Here is a 22,659-nt window from a genome sequence, read left to right as displayed (position 1 = left end):
TCTGACTGTAGTTCTTTTCGGCACTTGACAAGGTGCGGGATGCGTAGGCAACCGGTCGAACTGATCCATTTATCATTTTCTGCGAAAGAACTGCGCCTATACCGTACTGAGATGCGTCGCAGGCAAGTTGAAGCGGTCGCTTCGGATCATAATGGGCAAGAACTGGAGGGGAAGCCATAGCTGCTTTTATCTCCGTGAAAGCAAGCTGGCATGACGCATCCCACGTCCACTCCGTTGTTTGCTTTAGCAGCCTGTACAACGGCTGTGCCAAAGTCGAGAGACGCTGAACAAACTTGCCGTAATAATTGACCATCCCACGGAATGACTGCAGTTGCTGCTTGTCTTTTGGAGCAGGCGCATTTAGTAGTGGCAGTACCTTTTCAGGCGATGCGCAAACACCCTCGGCGTTGATGACGTGGCCCAGATAACGGAGCTCTCGTTGAAAGAACGAGCACTTATCGCGCCGGATGCGCACACCGCGTTCCTGCAATCTTGACAAGACGGCTTCCAAGTTACGGAAGTGCTCTCGCTTGGTCTTGCCTGTGACCAGGATGTCGTCAAGGTAGCAACTGACTCCTTCCAACCCTTTCAGCATGTTGTCCATAATTCTTTGAAATATGCTTGGGGCGGACGAAATGCCGAAAGCCAGACGGTTCATAGTATACAAGCCCTTATGCGTGTTTATCGTCAGTAGTTTCCGGGAGCCTTCCGCCATAACTACCTGCTGGTAGGCCCTACTCAGGTCAATCTTCGAAAATTCCTCCCCTCCTGCAAGCGCTGCGAGAAGGTCATCTATCCGAGGTAGCGGGTAGCGGTCTACTTCTAGACAGGGATTGACGGTGGTTTTATAATCGCCACACAGTCGGAGGCTTCCATCCCTCTTCACTACCGGTACCAAGGGCGTTGCGTATTCGCTTGTAGCAACAGGCGTTATGATGCCAAGCTTCTCCATTTTCACAAGTTCCGCTTCTACTGCACGTTGCAGAGCAAAGGCAACGCTTCTTGCCTTTACAAACTTCGGCTGTGACCCTTCGCGAAGGACAAGCTCGGCCTGCTCTTCCGTGATGGTACCTAGCTCATCCTTGAAAAGTTCGGAATGGCTTTCTAGCATGGCTTCCACCTTTTCTTGCCAGTGCTTTGATATTTCTCGAGAGAGACCAAGGTGATTAAAAAAAACTAGGTTCTTCCAATCCAAACGAATATCTTGCAACCATTCTCTGCCGAGGAGTGCCGGTCCTGTAGAGTCCACGACGTACAGGGGAAGCTCCACGCACTGGTCGTTGTGGCGCACGACGACTTTCGCCAGACCCTTCGGTTTTACTATGGCCCCAGTATACGTGCGCAGCTTTAACGATGCTGGCTGAAGTCGCTTACGTGGAAACAACCTCTGGAATTCGCGCCATGATATGACGGATACGGCTGCGCCGGTGTCAAGCTCCATCGTCAGTAGGACACCGTCAACGTTCACGGGTACAGTAAATGGGTCTGCGTTGAATGATTTAAGTGAGACAGACGACTCGTTTCGGACGGACGTGAGCATCTTCACACGTTTCCGGAGCTTTGCCTCCCTAGCTTTCTTTCCTTTCCTGCAGGCGCGTTGAATATGCCCTTTTCGGTTACAATTGTAACATGTATCGCCGATATGAGGGCATGCTTCGCTAGAGTGATTGGGTGACCCGCAACGGAAGCAGCTTGCCGACATCACAGACTGCTTTTCGCCTCGAACCTTATTCACTTCGTACGCCGGGGATGCGCTGTTATGCGTGAACGCCGCGCTAATCGTTGCAGTTTCCATGGCAAGAGCTCTATCTACGGCCTTTTGGAAGGTTAGCTTTTTGTCTTCCGTGAACAACACACGCTGAATGTCCTCGCGGAGCAGGCCGCAAACGAAACAGTCCCGGAGCGCTTCATCCAAGAAACTTCCAAATTCGCAACTCTGCACCAGCCTTCGAAGTTCCGCGACAAATTCGGTAATGGACTCACCGCTTCGCTGTGACCGCTTGTAAAATTTAGCACGCTCTGCGATGACAGACGACTGCGGTGCCAGGTGATCGCTCAGGAGTTTCAGGAGACTGTCAAACTCTCGTGACGACGGTGCGTCCGGTGCCGTCAGCGACTTGAGCAGCGCGTAGGTCTTCGCGCCGATGAGACTCAGGAACGCAGGAACCTTCTTTGCTACTGGAACATCGTTGACCAAAAGATAGGCTTTCAACCTTTCCTCGTACGAGCGCCAGTCACTCGTGGTCTCGTCGAAAGGTTCAATGTGGCCGATGTGACTCATGACTCACTTGGAAGTTTCGGCTGCCGTGATGCCAGTTTCAGGAATTTCACCGCAGGGAAATCTTCGTGGCGGGAAGCTTTTACACAGAGGCCAGGTTCTTCACACTGCGAATTCCGTACGGCGGTCATCCCATCTTCGTCGCCAATATGTCATGTCTGGCATCCAAGAACTGGGCGGCGTAGACGTAGCGTCGAAAGAACGTTTATTCCTGCTACTTGGCAGGCAGCCAACAGGTTACATACTGCGCGCGGTGGGCCCGTGCGAGCGGTCTTTTAAAGCCAGCACGGGCTACCCGATAAGAGATAGCCGGGCAGAGAGCATGCGCAGACAGCACGCGATAACACGCGTGCTTGGTTTCGCGCGCACACAACAATAGCCATATTCTGCAAAGACAAAGACAGTATTAAAGAAGCTGTTAAGGAAGCTACATCATTCTGTAGTGCTAGAGGAAGTGCCATTAGCTGGGATAAATCTCTGGGCATTTGGCATGGAAATTGGGGGCAAACGCCGGAGGCGTATGCAAACATGAGATGGACAACTATTCCTGCTAGATACTTGGGGGTTCCTCTCCAACATTATAGAAATACTGCAGAATACTGGGCAGGAGAGACAGAAAGGCTCAAGGATCAGTCTGAAAAATGGGGAGGGCATAACTTTTCTATGTTTTCCCGCGCTACAGTCTGTAATGTGTTTTTTGTTGCAAAAGTGTTTTATGTACTTCAAGTGTTCAGTATGAGTAGAACTTGTGTCCAAAAATTACACAGAGTGTTTGCCACCTATATATGGAATTCTACCTGGGAACGCACCAGTCGGTTAAACTTGTTCCTTTCGGTGCGACACGGAGGGCTTGGTCTGTGTCATTTATTTTTGAAACAAATAGTTTCAAGGTTTTTCTTTCTGAGAGACCAAAGCGATGTTTTCTTGCGTACTTTTATACACATGAGGCTGTGTAATCATATCCCGGATTATATTGTCTCATCAAATGTAGATACGCGTGGAACACTGAGCAGTTTTTGGCGCGAAATAGTGTCTGCATATCAAGTACTGAAGCCACGGTTTTCCTTAGAATATTTGAGCGCAGTGGCACGTAAACAATTGTACAAAGATCTAATTGATGTGTTTGTACCAATACCGTTGTACCGATCCATCTATCAACTAGGACCAGAAAGAGACGTGTTAAAACGAGTTCGAAAAATGCCAGTAAGAGCGTCATCTAAATCATTCTTTTTCCAACTGCACACGGGCACGCTCGCTGTAAAACCATGGCTTCAAAGCAAAGGCATCTTTGTCCCATGGGCATTACACTGCCTGATATGTCGAAAGGAGGAAACGATAGAACACATCTTTTTGGACTGTCACGATGCTGTTTTCTTGTGGGACATCCTTAAACGGACACTTCAGAAAGATTTACCAGTAACACCCTTTGGTATCCGTTTCTTGCCATGTGAAGATCCAGATGAAATGCCATGCGACATGTTCATGTTACTGTGTTTGCATAGTGTGTGGAAAAAGAGGATGGCGGTCAGAAATGCGGATGTCGACGCAAGATCGGCCATGCAAAACTTCAGTGAAAATTGTGTGTACATACGAGATATTCTCAAAATCCAGAGGAACCCACCGGATTGGATACCTGTGCTTGATAAGCTGGCTTCTCTGAAGCCATTTTAGCTTCATACTCCAGCCATGAAAAGGCTCACGCGTCTTTTATTGTACTTGTAAAATTGTATTTGAGTTCTGTGTTTGGAAGTTCCAATCCGGTAATAAAGAAAAAAAAAACCTATGTTATGTCAATAAGGAAAAGCTGTACAAAGCATTGGTTGACGTGATGTTGCCGGTACCCATTTATCGGACACCTCACTTTGGAGGCCCAGGGCAAGATATTTTAAAAAGAGTTAAGAACATGCCCGTTAGACCTGTGGTCAAAACTTTTTTTTTAAACTGCATTCCGGTACGCTGCCTGTTAAAACCTGGCTGCATGATAAGTCTTTTCGTGCCATGGACAACAAACTGCTTGTTATGCAGGAAGCCCGAGACACTGGAACATGTTTTCCTAGAATGTTGGGATCCAATTTTTTATTGGGACGTCCTTCAGAGGACGATTAAAAAGGAACTACCTATAAGTCCCTACGGCATCCGGTACTTATCAGTTGAAAATGAAGAAGTGCCCTAGGATTTAATTAGGCTTCTTGGCCTCCACAGTTTGTGGAAAACGCGAATGCAGGTGCGACATGCAGACATAAATACAAGATCCACACGTGAAAACTTTATCGAAAGTGTTGTTTATCTTCGCGAATGTTTCAGGGCTCAGACTGATCCACCAGAGTGGATATCACTGTTTGATGATTTGTCACAAATGAAAAGTTTTTAGCACCACTCGCGTCAGTCCAAGTGTGGCTGAAGTGTTTTATCATGTTACTTTGTGTTATGCGTCCAAAAACGGCAATAAAGAAAAAAAAGGGGGTATAGCTCAGTGGTAGAGCATTCGACTGCAGATCGAGAGGTCCCCGGTTCAAACCCGGGTGCCCCCTTTCCAGCTTTTATCTTTTTTCCCGCTCTTGTTTTTTATAGCAATTATGGGTGTGCACTTCTCGCTGAACGCTCGTATTCGGGGGTATAGCTCGATTCTACTTCCGGCTTCCGTCCGGTACGGTCGTGGAATGTCGAGCTCCGCAGGAGCGGCTGTTGCGGCCCATTCGGGCCGCGGAATCAGGTTTTCGGAGTCGACCCAACAGGAGTATCAACTTGTTTTGCCACAGCTGCCATCAGGAACTACTGTACTTACTACTGTGTTCTTACACGGTGATTTGAAGGCAAGGCCTTATCGCGTCGAGCATTTTCGCGATGCACTAGTCCGCCATCAGCTCATGTCGGAAGTCGTTGCCCTCGGGGCCTACCAAATGAACCACGTCTGGGCCATCACCTTCAAAGACGTTCAAGGCAAGAAGAAACTTTTGTCTACCAAAGCTTTTAGCGTGAAAGACCACCGTTGTGCTGTGATTGACCCCTGCAACCAAGATGTGAGAATGAAGTTGTACTGGCTTCTCCACACCACGCCCGATGAAGACGTCAAAGCAGCCCTGGCACCATTCGGAACCGTGACCGAAATCTCCAGAGAAAAATGGCGTGTTACCGGTTGCAACGACAAGGGGTCACATACACGCCTAGTGTCGTTGCATTTGAAGGCAGGGACGACAGCCGAAGACCTGCCGCACCAGGTGCGAGTAGGGGAGGACCATGCTCTAGTCATCGTGCCAGGAAGGCCTCCGCTTTGCCTCCGGTGTCATTGTACTGGCCATATACGTCGCGAATGTCGCGTGCCACGCTGTGGCCTGTGTCACCGCTACGGCCACGAAGAGACCCAGTGCGTGCGTAGCTACGCGAACGTCACTGGGCCGGGTCGTAGTGACATATTAGACGAACACCTGATGGATCAAGTCGACGCCGAAGAGACAGCAGCAGCAAGCGAAACACATTCAAGCGAGGACAAGACGCCTGAGGCCACGCCCCCCGATGTAGACGACGCGCAGAAACTTCAGAGTGCCTCTGACGAACTACCGCAAAAGCTTACCCCTGCAAACGATACCCCAAGCGTAACTACTGTCAAAGAGCCTGGGCCCAGCGAAACACGGGAAGGCAAGAAGGACGAAACGTGCACCGACGTCACCATGGGAATGCCGGCTACGGCAGTTACTAAGCGCCCGCGAGAAAAAGCGAGCAGCGATGACCAGCGCTCTGACTCAAAGTGTGCAGAAGAACCTCCCTCCAAAAGAGCGTCCACCCGTAGGTCTAGCTTCAAGCCAAAACCTACCGTGCCACCAGACAGGAAACCAACGCCGTCTGTGCCCCCGCGTTAGCGGGAGCATGGTTCGGCTAAACACTTCGTTACGGGACCGGTGAAAGACTTACATCTACAATGGACAATCACGGATGGCAACTCAACCAAGCGACGGGCTGCATCGGGTGCAGCAAAGACAGCAGTGGTCACTGGTCTAGCGTTGTAAGTTTCCACTCATCTGAACAGTATCTTGTGTCGGTTTGTGTAAACTTTACTTACAATGGCCGTTAATCCTGGAATAGCCCTTCGTGTTGCAACACTAAACGTACGCGGCTTCGGAGCCCGAAGGCGGCAACTTCAACTGAGCCGCCTGTTATTAGAAAATGATATCGACATTCTAGCTATCCAGGAAACAAAAATCGAAAGCGAGGAACAAACTGATGCGATGGTGGAAATCTTTCGGTCAAGATATAATCTCTGTGTGTGCCACGCCGTGGGTAAATCAGGGGGGTGCGCAATTTTCTTGCGTAACTCCGTCGGCATTGTAGAGCAGTCTGTCATCGCTTCTGAAAGTGGTCGTTTAGTAGTTTGCGATTTTCATGTTAAAGAGGCACTATGGCGAATTATTTGCATTTACGCACCAAACAAAGCTAGTGAGCGTTTAGATTTTTTCCGTTACATTGAAACCTTCTTGAAATGCGAAAGAAATGTGTTACTATTAGGAGACTTCAATTGTGTATGCATGGCTGAAGACAACGCCAAGAACCTACCGATACATGATAAGAGCGCATTGCAACTTAGCGCAATCGTTCAGGAATACGACCTAATCGATATAGGCGATGTACTGCGAGAAAAGCGAGTTCAGTTCACGCATTTCCAAGGCACAAGCCACGCGCGACTTGACCGAGTGTATCTGACAGCAAGCCTCTTATCTTTTTGCACAACTTATGCCGTCAAGCACGTAAGCTTTAGCGATCATAGCTTAGTAACTGTTACAATAGGCACAAAGCGTAAAACAAGCACCTTTAATTGGGACCTCTGGAAATTCAATGATAGCCTCCGGCAAGACGAAATCTTTATCGAAGTAATAACGGCAAAAATTAAAGAAATGCAGGAAAACGACTTCATCAGCCCTGTCGAGTTGTGGGAGCACTTTAAATGTGAAGTTAAGATGAGCGCAATCGAAAGAGCCAGTGTCTTGCGCTACAAGGCAAGACAGAAAGAAACCGAGTTGCAGCGTACTCTAGACTATCTCTTAAATGCGAAAAGTACTGTTCCTCGCCTGCTTGCAAACAAAGTTAAAGAAGTCAAAAGGCAACTTGAGAATATTGATACGGAAAAATATCAAGGTGCGATGATAAGGTCGCGTGCCGAGCGGCTCTGGATGGGCGAAACACCTACCAAGCGAGCATTAAGCGACGAAAGAAGCTACGCTACGAAAAATGCAATAACGGAGCTGCGCTACCAAGGTGCGCTTACCACAGACCAAAAGGTTATCGAACGAGCACTAGTGCAACGTTTCAGAAACCTGCTAGGCTGCGAAGCGAATGTGCAAGAGGGCTTTGAGACCCATTTTTTGAAATTAATGCCGCGATTAGAAGATGAAGTAAAAACACAACTTGAAAGACCAATAAGTGTTAGTGAACTGGAAAATGCAATAGATGACTTGCCTACAGGGAAAGCTCCGGGGCCCGACGGGCTTGGTGCCGCATTTTATAAATACTTTAGACATCAAATGGCAAAAATGCTCCTCAGAGTTATAGAAGAAGCTTATGAATCTAAAATGCTGCCTCCGTCATTTAAAAGAAGCCATGTCGTACTACTACCAAAGACCAAAGACCCTGTAAAATTATTGTCATCCGAAGCATACCGACCCATAAGTCTAACTAACACGGATTATAAGGTTTTTATGAAAGTTATAGCTAAGCGAATTCAGTCTGTGATTACAAACTTGGTCGGTGAACATCAAACTTGTGGAATCAAAGGGAGAAGCATACTCACGAATATTCATGTGACCAGAAGTATATTGGAACTATGTGACCTAATGCACGGACGAGTAGCCATGATTCAACTCGACTTAGAAAAAGCTTTCGATAAGGTAACCCACAGCATTCTCTTCTCCCTCTTGGAACACATCAACGTAGGTACCATCATTTATGATGGAATAAAAATGGCCTACACTGGCTGTTCTTCGAAACTAATTATTAATAAAAAATTAACCGAAAGCATTACAGCATACTCTGGTGTAAAACAGGGATGCCCTGCCAGTTCATTGCTATTTGCAATTTACCTCGAACCGCTGTGTTTAAATCTAATGATGAACAAAAAGATACGCGGTTTCCGGCTCTTATCACGTGAAATAAAGGTCTTATCCTATGCTGACGATATCGCAGTATTCTGCACTGATAAGGAAAGTATTCAGGAAGCTATGCATATCGCAAGAACTTTCTGCAGCCTTACAGGAAGTGCAATAAGCTGGCAAAAATGCTTAGGTCTTTGGCATGGTGAATGGGAAACTACGCCAGAAATTTTTGACACTATAAATTTCAGCGAGACACCCGCTAGTTACCTCGGCGTACCACTCGAACATTACCGCGACACGACCGAGCAGTGGACAGCAGATACTGATCGGGCAAACGAGCAAACAAGAAACTGGTGAGGACGGAATCTCTCAATGTTTGCGCGTGCAACTGTGTGCAACTCATTCCTCGTGGCCAAAGTGTTCTATATGTTACAAGTATTATGTATGTCTAGGATGTGTGTCCAAAAATTGCACAGGATATTCGCAATGTTTGTTTGGGGATCGGGATGGGAACGTACAAGCATGCTAAACTTATTTCATTCCGTGAATAACGGAGGTCTTGGTTTGTGTAATTTGTTTTTAAGACAAGTAGTCTCAAGGTTTATTTTTCTACGCGACCAAAGGAATGCATTTCTACAAACTGTTATACACGTACAACTACACAGTGCCTTATCTGAGTTCATTGTTACATCATGTGGAACACCACAAGTAGTGGTGAAAGGATATATGCGCGAAGTGGTAAGCGCTTTTCGTTTGCTCAAAGCCCACTTCTCACTTGAATATTTGTCTGTAGTCGGCCGGAAGAAATTGTATAAAGACCTCGTGGATATTTTGTGCCCCGTGCCTGTATACCGTTCAACATACGATCTAGGGCCTGAACGCAATGTCTTGAAACGCGTAAAAAGAATGCCTATCAGGCCCTCTACCAAATCTTTCTTCTTTCTTGTGCACAGCGGCACGCTTCCCGTAAAACCATGGCTAAGAGAGAAGGGTTTGTTTGTACCATGGAGTGTCGATTGCGGTATATGCCATAAACCGGAAACTATAGACCATATATTTCTAGATTGTTGGGACTCAGTGTTCTTGTGGGATATCCTACAAAGAACAATCAAAAAAGAATTCCCTCTGACACCATTCGGTATTCGCTTTCTGCCTTTTGAAGAGACGGGAGACGTGCCGTGTGACACAATAATGTTGCTCTCCATGCACAGTGTCTGGAAGACAAGAATGGATGTAAGGCATGAAGCTCTCCAACCTCGTTCTGCTCAAGAATATTTCGTGGAAAACATCCTGCACCTACGTGACATACATAAAGCCAAGGGGGAGCCACCAGCGTGGCTACCCATATTAGACAAATTGGCCACAGTTCGGTTCCCCTAACCAAGCTGCATTACCCAAAATGCAGCCGGTGTTTTTACCATAGTACAACTACCTCTTTCTGTTTTTAACTCTAACGCGTGGAATGTTCTACTGAGAGCAAACGTGTTACCTTTTTTGTACGTGCATTATGTGTAAAACCGGTAATAAAGAAAAAAAAGGGGTATAGCTCAGTGGTAGAGCATTCGACTGCAGATCGAGAGGTCCCCGGTTCAAACCCGGGTGCCCCCATTCCAGCTTTTATCTTGTTTCCCGCTCTTGTTTTTATAGCAATTATGGGTGTGCACTTCTCGCTGAACGCTCGTATTCGGGGGTATAGCTCAGTGGTAGAGCATTCGACTGCAGATCGAGAGGTCCCTGGTTCAAACCCGGGTGCCCCCTTTTCAGCTTTTATCTTATTTCCCGCTCTTATTTTTATAGCGATTATGGGTCTGCACTTCTCGCTGAACACTCCTCCTATTCGGGGGTATAGCTTAGTGGCAGAGCATTCGACTGGGGATTCTACTTCCGGCTACCGTTCGGTACGGACACAGATGCCTTGCTCCGTTGGGGCGGTGTTTGCGGCTCAGACGAGCCGCGGTAACAGGAATGCTGCTATGGATTGCCAGGACTGCGAAGTTGTTTTGCCGCCTCTGCTTACAGGACCATGCGTGGTCAACACGCTCTTTCTTCACGGAGACGTAAAGGCAAGGCCCTACCGAGTTGAACGTTCTCAAGCCACGCTGGTTCGTCTTGGTCTGCTTCCCGAGGTTGACGGCTTGGGGGCTTTCCAGATGAACCACGTATGGGTGGTTGCTTTCAGAAGCGCAGATGCCATGAAGAAAATGCTGGCCCTCGGAGACATTATGGTGAAGGAGCGTCGCTGCCTGGTGGTTAACCCAGCCAGCCAGGATTTGCGGCTCAAGCTCTACTGGCTTCTTCACAACGTGCAAGATGAGGACGTCCGCGCCGCGCTCACGCCTTTTGGGAAGGTTGCGGAGGTCTTCAAGGAACGCTCGCGCGTGCAAGGCATCACCGGTAAAGGTTCGTCAACCCGCATCGTATCGATGAAGGTGAAACTTGCAGTTACCATAAACGACCTCCCGCGTCAACTTCGGGTCGCCGGCATGATGACACTGCTGGTTGCGCCTGGGCGTACCCCGCTCTGCCTGAGGTACAACCGCACAGGTCATAGCAGGCGAGAGTGTCGCGTACCGCGCTGTGCTTTGTGTCGACGCTTCGGGCACGACGAAAGCTCGTGCGTGCGAACGTACGCGAATGTGGCGGGACCATTCAAAAGTGATGAAGTGATCCAGGAACACACAATGGACGCATTCGATGCTGAAGAGACAGCTCGAAAAGGTGGCGTGGTACAACGTCCTGATCCAAAGGAAGGCACCCGTGAACCAGCGAAGAAAGCGGACACCAAAGAATTAGAGAAGAAGCCCGCTTGAGCTGATGAAAAAAAAACACCACGCGGAAAAGAATGACCAAAACAAGACAAGCAACGAGCGTGCGGAATCGATTGGACACTCTGCAAGTCCCATGGACACGACGGAGCCGCTTAAAGGAGCGGGTCCGGTAAAACGACCACTCGAAGCTGCCGAGAAAAGGGACAAAGGATCAAGTGGAGCAAGCCACGAGGAACCGCTTGCGAAAACACCGAGTGGCCGTCGGTCGAGGTTGAAGCCGACGCCTAATATCCCAACTGGCAGGAAAGGGCCAGCGTCGGGACTGACGTGAGCCCCCAGCAAGTGTTCGCAGTATGTGTGATGCGGTGGGGGAGGGGAGGGGGGAGGGTACTGTAAAATTAGTTTCGACGGAGGCGGACAAAGCAGTGTTGGATGTGAGGAAGGAGGATGTAAACACTGACGTCGCATGCGAACGAAGTGAGTGTCAGTTCTGGCCTGTAGTCTGTTTACGAAGGACTTTAGTTTCACGCGCCTTCTCACATTACCATGAAAATACATCTATACACAGCCTTACGATTTGGTACAATTAATGTGCGAGGCCTTGCAGGAAGGCGCCAGCAATATCAGCTTTGTCGCCTGTTCATGAAAAAGAACCTGGACGTAATCGGTGTACAAGAAACAAAAGTCGATAGTGAAGAAGGGACGGATCAAATGTTGCGTTCATTTAGGTCACGTTTTTACGTATGTGTCTCGCACGCACGCGGAACTTCAGGTGGTTGTGCGCTTTTTCTGAGAAGCGCTTTAGGCCTCTTAGTGGAAACTGTGTGCACAGACGATAGTGGTCGGTTTATTGTTTGCGATTTATGTTTCTGGGAATTCAAGTGGCGCGTCATTTGCTTGTATGCCCCTAACAAAGTGAACGACCGAAAGATTTTCTTTGGAGGTGTTGAAAACCATTTGCAGTGGGATCGAATTGTTGCGATGATGGGTGATTTCAATTGCGTCTTTAATGTAAAAGACAGAGTTGGAAGCCCACCTATTCATGATGCAAGAGTGATCAACGTAGCGATAGAAAAATGCAATTTAGAGGATGTTGGGGATGTGTTGTCCACTGCAGAGACGCCACAATTCACCCACTATCAGCGAAATAGTCATGCCAGGTTGGATCTTGCCTACGTTTGGGCGGATCTAATACTATTGTGTTTTCTATGTGAAGTGAATCATGTTTCCTTTACCTATCGCAGCTTAGTCAACATTGCAGTTGGTCCGAAAAAACCGACTGGTTTTAACTGGGAGTTGTGGAAATTTAACGTTAAGCTCTTAGACGATGAATTATTTTTGAGGGGTGTTAATGATAGCCTTCACGGATGGTTCGAGACAAAACGCAAAAGTTATCCAGAAGCGTGGGCGCATTTCATACAAGATGGTGCTATGTTAGCCAGACAGGTCTGGCACCTTGCGCCGAGAGAAAAAGAAAAAAAAGAATTAGAAATGCAAAATGATTTAACTCTTTATTTAAGTGTTGAGAATGTCAGTCCCGGAAAGTATACGAAGGAAATAAAAGAAATTAAATCCCAGTTAGAACTAGTCGAAGCTGAAAGATACAAAGGGGCGGTCGTACGCGCACGCGAAGAAAAGTTATGGTGCGGAGAACAGCCGACGAAGCGCTCACTCGGGGACGAGCGAGCTTATGCCTCGCGGAACGAGATAACAGCCGTAACATACGGCAATGTGGTTGTACGAGATAAAGAAACAATATGGCAGACTTTTTATGAGCATTACTGTGAACTACTAGGGCAAGAACGCATTCGCGATGAAGGATTAGATACTGAATTCCTGCCGCTATTACCAAGCCTTGAAAGTGAAGTAACGGAAAGGCTCGAAGCACCGATCACTTTAGGAGAAATGGGCGATCGACGCACTAAGTCCCGGGAAAACGCCAGGGCCCGACGGTCTCAGCGCGGCATTCTACCAAGCTTTCGAGCAAGACATAGCCACTGCCCTTCATCAAGCAATTGCGGAAGCGTATGAGAGCTGCGTGCTGCCCCCTTCCTTTCGTCAGAGTCACACAGTGCTGATATCGAAGCCCGGAAGACTCTCATGTACTACTGTTGATAAGGGCGTACCGCCCGATAAGTCTCACAAACATAGATTATAAAATGTACACGAAGGTTCTTGCACGGAGACCCCAAAATGTACAACAATTAGTAGGGTCGCACCAGACATGTGGCATAAGAGGACGATCCATTGTCACCAATATACATGTACCGAGAACAATATTGTAAAGTTGTGACGCCTTCTCCGAAAAAGTAGCACTGTTGCAACTTGACCTTGAAAAAGCGTTTGACAGAGTGTCACATGAAATCCTTTTTCTTGTGTTAAAGCATGCCAAGATGGGTTCTGTTCTTTTGCAAGGTGTTAAAATGTGCTACGCTGGTGTATCTACGAAACTAATAGTTAACAAACAGCCTACGGCTATGATGGAAGTTAAGTCAGCACTCCGCCAAGGATGCGCCTTATCGTCTCTACTTTTTGCATTGTACGTTGAACCATTTTGCTTAAAGGTTGTTAGTAGTAATAACATAAGGGGATTTGCAATGGACTCCAGAGAAGTTAAAATTTTGGCGTACGTGGACGATATCGCCATATTCTCTCAAGACAAGCAAAGCATCTCTAATGCAGTAGAAGTGGCGAACAGATTCTAAAAGGTCACCGGAAGTGCGATAAACTGGATCAAGTCATTGGGCATCTGGCATGGTAATTGGAATGATAAAACATAAATTTTTGATAAACATGCAGTGGACTACGACCCCTGCGCGGTACCTTGGGGTACCTCTGCAATATTATCATGATACAAAATACTATTGGCAAGAGGAATTAGTGCAAGTTAAAGTTAAAACAACAAAGTTCGGAGGTAGAAATTTATCGATTTTCGCGCGATCAACCATATGCAATCGTTTTCTTTTTGCGAAAATCTGGTATCTGTTGCAAGCACTGTGCGCGTCAAGAATGACCATCCAAAAGATACACAGAGCATGCGCTGTTTTTCTATGAGGATCCACATGGGAGAAAGAGCCGCACTAATTTATTTCGGTCGGTGAAGTCAGGAGGACTTGGTTTGGCGCATTTGTTTTTGAGGCAAGTTGTCTCAAGATTTCTTTTTTTTTGCGAGATCAGAAGGAACCCTTTTTGTGAACAGTGTGCCAGCTACGTTTACGAAATGCGTTACCTCAATTTATCGTATCCTCAAGAACGGCAAATGGCGCAAGTCTCCGCGGCTTTTTAAGGGAGGTAGCTTGCTCCGTAGAATTCTTGCATGCTCGCTTTTAATTTGATTATCTTGCTATTGTTGGAAGGAAAAAATTGTATAAGGACCTACTTGACGTTGGTATGCCTGTTCCTTTGTACTGGTCTATGTATTCACCGAGCACAGGAGCAGATGTATTGAAGCGAGTGAAACGGATGCCAGTGCGAACTGGGGTTAAAACTTTTTTCTTCCAATTGCATACTGGAACTTTTCGCGTCAAACCTTGGCTACAAGAAAAAGGCCTCTTTGTCGCATGGTCGATCAACTGCAGCAGGTGTAGAAAACCAGAGACGATCGAACACATATTTTTGGATTGCTCGGACGCACTTTTTTGTGGGACATTCTGCGACGTACACTAAAAAAGGAGTTGCCTATCACACCGTACGGCATCCGTTTCCTTCCAATTGCCAGTAAAGATGGTGTTCCTTATGATATGCTAATGGCGCTGATTCTACACAGCCTGCGGAGAACACGCGTGGACGTCAGGCATGAAAGACTGGTTATTCGTCCAGCTAGAGAGCACTTTACTGAAAGTATTTTGTTCTTGTGCGAGGCTTGCAATGCACGACTAGATAAGCCTGAATGGGCTACCTTGTTAGATGAACTCTTCTGTCCAAAGCGGTTCTAACAATGCACGCCTGCCAATTGACGGCAGGCGGTTATATCACCACAGCACTGAACATATCATCCTTACGCCATCTGTATGTCTGTTTCAGTTGTCAAAGAACGGCAATAAAGAAAAAAAAAGTATAGCATTCGACTGCTTTTGTAGCAGCAGTAGCAGCCTGTTTTGGTACCTGACTTGGTGTTGTTTCTTATCTAGAAGTCCTTTCTGGCAGAGGACGTGGCCGTTAGTCAGCACTGTATAATGCTCACCAGTTCTTCTAATCTCACTGAGTCCAACGATATCCCAAACAATGCCTGATAGTTCCTCAAAGAATCCTGCTAAGCTAGCCTCACTCGACAGAGTTCGGGTGTTAAATGTTGCTATAGTCGGATACAACTTTAGAAAAAAGGGGAGGCCCCGCCCAGATGACCGAAGCGGCGAAGTCACTGGCCGTCCGGCGCATGACGTCGGTCCAGAGTGCGCGCCCATTGGTGGATGCTCGTGTGCATCCGCCTCGGAGGAGTAAACGCCCCCTTTTTTCTAAAGTTGTATCCGACTATAGTGTCACTTTCCATTGGCGGTCTGCTCAGACACAGGGATTCTTAGCGATCTATGCTTCGTTACAGATCTAACCACCGCCTTGGTCAACTGCTGCGCAGCTGCTGGGGACTGAGGGCCATTGGTTATTAGAATGAGTCATTTGGCGAGGGAGTGGCTGAATACAGCACCAGGGAGGCCAATTACTGTTCTTGTGAGGGAGTTTCTTGTTGAAGCTTAGTGAGTCTTCCTAATTTGGTTGTAACTCGATTAGTACAGCCCCACACGCTCTCAGCATCTTTTTCCGGTGTCAGGCGCCACTCCAAGGCTGGAGATGTAGTGCCCTAGAGAAGGTGGAATTCGAGCTTGCCATCCTTATATTTAAAAAAAATATTTTTTTTTGATACAAGGAGTCGAACATCCGACTATGGCAACCATGCAACCGACATAGCTCAGTCAGAGAATCCTGTAGGCAGCGACGCTACTTTATTGCGGAGAAGTCCAGCCCAGAGGGCCCTACATGCTTAAAAGATCCCTTGATTTATCCGCGATCGGTGAGATAGCTAGCACGATATAGCGTCATTTATAAATGGTCCTAACATCGTGGTTCCGAAATCTCAAGTACGTATGCGGCCATAAAGGGCCCGGCTAGATACACATGTGCAAGTGTACCTAGCGTACAGCTGCAGTACATTTTAGCAAAATTTTGTATCTAGTTTTGAATTTTCTGTACAGACCATGCAGCTGTAGCGTTTCCGCTGTTTGAAAACTCGCTTGAAGCAACGCGGCTCGCCGCCGACCCAGATGGGGTGGATGGTGCAGTACAATAACCGGTGGCCGACAAGATGATGTCAGTGACGCCGGGCATTTTAGCGAAATTTTGTATCTAGTTTTGAATTTTCTGTACAGACCATGCAGCTGTAGCGTTTCCGCTGTTTGAAAACTCGCTTGAAGCAACGTGGCTCGCCACCGACCCAGATGGGGCGGATGGTGCAGTACAATAACCGGTGGCCGACAAGATGATGTCAGTGACGCCGGGCAGTCAGTCGCCTGATCCGAGGGCCTTGATGATGATGATTTATTCGCCTCTCCTTTGAAACAGGGCGGTGACAAATAGTCACCTAGCCTGCTTGTATTAATTAGGTATGGTCTACATGTTTTTCATTCTAGCATTTTTGCATACATCTCCTTAGTCCTTTTCTTTCTTCCTCAGCACTAAAAAAATAATATGGGGTTTTACGTGCCAAAACCATGATCTGATTATGAGGCACGCCGTTGTGGGCTACTCGCGAAATTTTAACCACCTGGGGTTCTTTAATGATCGCCGAAATTTAAGTACCACGGATGTTTTCACATTTCGCCCCCATCGAAATGCGGGATCCGTGACCGGCATTTGATCCCGCGACTTGGTGCTTAGCAGCCCAACACCATAGCCACTCAGCAACCACAGCGGGAGTGAAAGCTTCTCTATCTACCTAGTACCACTACCGATGCCGGTAACGGATTCAGTCAGACAGATCTCTCCCCGGCTTTTTTTTCACTAATACTCTAAAAGTCTCTTGCTTATCTCCACTACTGACTGGTTGATGCTTCCATACACTTTAAATTCAAGCGCTCCTGGAAGGTGTACGTTACCTACGGTTCTCACTGGGTGAATCCCTACAAATTCCATTAGGATGTCCTGCGCGGTCTCCGGATTTTTGCTGCAGCATACGCATGCCTCATCTTGTTGCGAATATTTGCTCCGGTACGTTGTTGTCCTTAGGCGACCAGCTTGAGCCTCAAATAGCAAGGCACTACCTTTTGCGTTATCATACGAGTTTTCTCTTCTAATTTCTTTCTTCCCATTCTTGTGATTCTCTGTGGCATTTTTTTGGCTTCCCATCGTTGCATCCAAACCGCTATCTCTGCTTCTCGCACTTTCTTTCTGATAATTCCTGGTTGCATTTTTACACTTTCAATTGCCCTGTACTTGCTTGCCAACTTTCTTGACCTCTTGCTCCATTCTATGTCCATGCTTGTCAGGACCCGATACTTTAACTTCCAATTTATTTTCATCGATGTTCCTGAGTCTTCAAAACTAATTTTGCTCTGCGCTTCTCTGACTTCAAAAGAGGTACAAACCATGTCATCGTGTGCTGCCTAAATTGTGGGTTTACCGTGGGCTCCCATAGCCAACCGGCCCACCGATCTTTGGTTGACTTCCAACCATGACGAGATATCCGAGTTCAAGCATAGAATGGCATTTGTGAACGTTAGAGCTGCCACTATTACTCCTTTCCAGATTCCACGCCCAACTTCATATATATTGCGGCCCCAAAGTGCTGCATGTTTCATTATTGCTGCATTCCGATTTCCTTTAATTTTTAGATTATCTTGGTGGGTGCATGCTTCAGTAAGTCTTTCTTTCGTTTATATATTCACCGAGCTAGTTATATTGCTTCACTATATGTATGACTTGCTGTTGAATTGACAGCACGTAATTACTCAAATAGTTATTTCGAAAGAGGCAAAACGCGACATGGGTGCCTCGACTCTAATAGTGTTTTAATCAGAATACAACCACTCTTGGGCCGCGGGCCACGCCGAGATTTTCCAAGCAGGCAATGACTGCATGCGTGATATATAGAGAGAAACAGGGCATGAATATGAATAGAGCTCAACTTGACCTGGATAATACCCTGTAATCCAGATGATTCGAAATCTCTCAATTCAAATTGACCGATAATTCAAACTACTCTGTTGGTCCCGGCAATGTCCCACGCATTTGAATAGAGGAAAGCTTCTGCGAATTCCAGCTTCAAGAACCGCGGAACTGTTACATCTAACTAAATTTTTCACTCCCATGAACCGCTTTTCGGAGAAACCCAAGCCAAAATCGAAAGTTGGATGCCTCGCTAGCTGCCGCACTGTCGCGTGCTGTAAAAATTACGAGGAAAGATGCGAGGGAAGCCGAGATCGAACCGAAGCAAGCGGAGCGGCGCGCACCTTCCTTTCCTGTCTGGCCTAAACCGAGCAGGAAGGAGTCCCTATCGCGTGCTTGATCCATTACCTTGCGCACATCAAGCACCCACATGCCATGGTGACGAAGCACCCACATGTGTATTCCAATGTTATCTTCCTTTAGGTTGAGCAATTTATCGCAATGGCACCTTTCGGTACGATAAATTGTTCCTTGATAAGCAACCATTTTAGAGATTCATTAGTACATGGCCCAGCCAGCTGTTTCCACAAGCGGCATAGTTTCTGCGTACAAACGTACCCGTTTAGTAAGACCAAGTTCAAAGTGAAAGTATAACAGCAAGTTAGATAGGGAGAACTACATTATAATAATTAACACTTAATAGACACACTTTCTTGTGTTCTTTCTCGGCAGTGTATAAAAGAACATTTCGTTTCCAAACGTCTGGAAAGGGCGACAAGCGTGCCCGTTTAGTAAGACCAAGTTCAAAGTGAAAGTATAACAGCAAGTTAGATAGGGAGAACTACATTATAATAATTAACACTTAATAGACACACTTTCTTGTGTTCTTCCTCGGCAGTGTATAAAAGAACATTTCGTTTCCAAACGTCTGGAAAGGGCGAAAGGCTGTCGAAAGCCATCGATGACGCGCAAGTTTATACTTACGCATAGAAACGTCCCAATAGGACGTCTTCAGATAAAGGTTCATTGGTATACTTGAGCAAATGCAGTGCCAATGATTGTCCTTGCGCAGCATATCGCGGGCAAATGCAGAAGACCTGTCCAATTGTCTAGCCTACCTCGCACTCCTCGCAGTCCAGACTGTCTGCACGGCCGATGAGGTGTAGGCATCACCGAGCGAATGCCCCACCTAGTAATAACCTGTGAAGCAAGCTTGCATAACTTGGTCTTTGATCTCGGCCGGTAATTTCGTTAGTATGTTTGGATAGAGACCGTGAAGGCGTCGATGACGGCCAGTCGGCAGCGCCTAGTATGTTGTTTTCGTACCATTGTGTATATACTAGAGCATAAATGTCCGCATAAAAAAAACGGGATGGACACTTGCGTGGCATTATTGTGGGTCATCTTTGCCTCTTCATCAGCCAGCTCATTTCCATATAAGCCATAGTGCTTTGGAATCCATTGAAACGCTATACGATGGTAAGTTCTAAGATAGAAATCGTGTAATTCCACCACATTTCGAGCGAGGAGATAAAATCCTCGTTTAAGAGGAAGCTCTAGCTCGGCCCCAAATCCGACGCGGCCTATTGAAATACATGTAAAACATACAAACGTTTTTCTAAAGTAACCCCTGGACCTATTTCAATCAAATGTGTTGCATTTGAGAGACAAAGTTAAATTCTAGTGACAGTTGGAAGCGGAATTTTGATTTAGCGCCTGAATTTTGTTAAATTTTTTTTCAAAACTTCGAAAGTTTGAAAGAATAGAAGCACGAAGTTTATAAATTAATAGCTGCGCATCAAGAACATATATCGTGTTTTTGTAAACGGCATCTATTAGATGATTGAAAACGGACAAATTCGGCATGTCATCTTATATTTTGCGTGAATTTGTTGCATTGTGTACAAGGGTTCTGCAAAATCTCTATTTACATATTACTAAATTTGTTGAGATTCATGCGTAACATGTCAATTTTGTCCGCTTTAGATGTACTATTAGGTTCAATTCATAGATTTGTGATATCACTTATTTATTGGTGGGTTACAGCGTTGTAAACTTAATAGTTTCGTTTTCTGAAAATATTCGATTTCTGCCAATTTTTAATAAACAATTTACGACATAAATATAAAATTCGAAACAAACAGTCACTAGATTTTAAGTTGTTCTTTTAAATGCAATAAACCTCGTCAAATTTTGTCCGTTGCTTGCCGAGAAAAACAAATTCTCCTTTTGCACGTATTTAGATATGAGCACCCGAGCTAAAGCTCCCTTTAAGGGCAGAATCAATCACTTGTAGCGCTGGTTTCGCGTCACAATAAATAGCCCATACTTGAGGTGGTTTATTCTATATAAAAAGGACTGCTTCGCGGGTAGCTGCAATCGCTGCGGTCATTGATGTAGTTTGGTGGTCGAGTCGGCTGCGCTTACAGGTGGTCGAATTTGGTATTTCGAACGCAGCTTTTCAAGTAGTTGGAGACACTGTTCTGTCACTATAAATTTATTTACTTTGTTTATTATGAATACTTTCTAGGTCTTAAGCCACTGCAGAGAGGAGTGGGATGGTTACAAATGTGTGCAATATAATGTGTGCAGGAATATATATGTATTCTGTAGATGCGTAGAAGTGGCATATTTTGTAGAAATATTGGATAGGGCGAAATTGCATAAGACCACATGAGGTCATACGTGACCTTTCAGTAACGCCCCGAATAGACATATTATAAGAAGTCAAGAAACACTGACGCCAAGGTATAGGGGAAAATACTTGTGCTTAATAAATGAAATAAAGAAACGATAAGTTAATGGAAATGAAAGTGGATGAATGAACAACTTGCCGCAGGTGGGGAACGATCCCACAGCCTTCGCATTACATGTGCGATGCTCTACCAATTGAGCTACCGCGGCGCCGTTTACCCATCCAATTTCCCGGGTATTTATGTTTCTATTAGAACCCCGGGAGCGTTAACCAGCGCCACCACTCACAAACCTTGGCGGCGGATGGGGAACATCAGCATGACGGAAACCAAGAGGCACGCTGCGCAAACGGTGATGACGGACAGAGGACTGCCTTTACGGCTGCATTCCCAAAGACAATGCTTAGCCTCAGCGGCACGGCTCATCGAAAGACGACAGCCTATCACCTGCAAACAAACGGCTTAACAGAACGCTTGACCAAGACTATAGCGGACATGCTATGCACGTAGACGTGAAACGCAAGAATTGGGATGACATTTTACCGTACATCACATTCGCTTATAACACCGCAACAGGAAACAACGCGAACGACGCCATTTAGCCTTCTTCATTGCCGTGAAGTAACGACGATGCTCGATGCGATGTTGCCACATGACTGCGGTGATACAGACACGGACGCTGAAGCTTTCGCTCAACGGGCTGAAGCAGCGAGACAACAGGACTACTACGCTTGACGTTACAATCTAGAACACCGATACGTCACATATCAGCCAGGCGAGAAAGTGTGGGTTTGGAGTCCCATCCGTCGGCGAGGCCTCTCAGAAAATCTACCCAGGAGGTACTTTGGTAAGTACATAGATAAACATAGATATATAGACAGTTCTGTCTGTCTGTCTGTCTGTCTGTCTGTCTGTCTGTCTGTCTGTCTGTCTGTCTGTCTGTCTGTCTGTCTGTGTCTGTGTCTGTCAGTCTGTCTGTCTGTCTGTCTGTCTGTCCGTCTGACTGTCTGTCTGTCTGTCTGTCTGTCTGGAATTCATCTGCACAAAAAATATTGTAAACCACTCGTGGATATCTAGAGCGGGTCAAAGCGCCTTTCACGTTGACGAGCTCATTCCTGAGCTTGCTCGATAGCAGCGAGCGCAGTCGTCGATCGCCCGAATGTGATGCACTAATCAAACGCGTCGGCTATCATGCATGACTCGTCGCACGTTCCCGCGTAATCACTGATGCTCGCGGCAGTTCCAGAATGCACACGCAACACTCTTACGCGCATGCAATCTGATTAGACAAGATTCCCTCGCTGTAGTATTGGCGAACCATTCGAGAAATTTCTGATACATGAGCGCGCGCCTTGCGCCGGGCGATAGCATTGTAACAATGGTTGTTCGGTGAAAAGCGATCACTCAAGAAACAAAAAAAGAAAAAAAAGCAATCTAAACGCGTGTCAATATGCTTGAGAACTCGCCCCACAATTCGAGAATACCTTGTGTGAAAGCACGAAACGTTTGACAGCGAGACAGAAACACAAATACATGAAAACGAGCGCTCGTCCTCATGTATTTGTGTTCCTGTCCCGTTATCAAATGTATCGCTATTTCATACAAATTGTTTGAAACGCCCGCTCCAGACAGTTACGTTTTTCGAGAATGCACGTTGTCCTGATTGGCTTGCGTCCTGTTGAGGGTGTCGTCTGTGGTTTGTCCTCTTTCACTCGGGCCATCAGTCCGGTGTCTTGTCCTTCGCT

The 22,659-nt window shown here is 46.5% G+C and overlaps 1 protein-coding gene and 4 non-coding genes across 5 annotated transcripts in view; 4 read left to right on the top strand and 1 right to left on the bottom strand.

Annotated features, from left to right (window-relative positions):
* The window catches only part of LOC135921941 (arylsulfatase B-like), a 151,379-nt gene that overhangs the window by 75,915 nt on the left and 52,805 nt on the right, over positions 1 to 22,659 (top strand). The gene's annotated exons all lie outside the window — the stretch shown is intronic.
* Positions 4,738 to 4,809, top strand: TRNAC-GCA (transfer RNA cysteine (anticodon GCA)). The gene has a single exon. It is a non-coding gene; the product is annotated as a tRNA-Cys (tRNA).
* On the top strand, positions 9,895 to 9,966 carry TRNAC-GCA (transfer RNA cysteine (anticodon GCA)). The gene has a single exon. It is a non-coding gene; the product is annotated as a tRNA-Cys (tRNA).
* On the top strand, positions 10,045 to 10,116 carry TRNAC-GCA (transfer RNA cysteine (anticodon GCA)). The gene has a single exon. It is a non-coding gene; the product is annotated as a tRNA-Cys (tRNA).
* TRNAT-UGU (transfer RNA threonine (anticodon UGU)) lies at positions 21,053 to 21,125 on the bottom strand. Its single transcript has one exon. It is a non-coding gene; the product is annotated as a tRNA-Thr (tRNA).

The sequence above is a fragment of the Dermacentor albipictus genome, chromosome 1, assembly GCF_038994185.2.
Source record: "Dermacentor albipictus isolate Rhodes 1998 colony chromosome 1, USDA_Dalb.pri_finalv2, whole genome shotgun sequence".
Taxonomy (NCBI): Eukaryota; Metazoa; Arthropoda; class Arachnida; order Ixodida; family Ixodidae; genus Dermacentor; species Dermacentor albipictus.
Note: the sequence above shows the minus strand (reverse complement) of the source record. Positions and strands in the feature narration are given on the sequence as shown.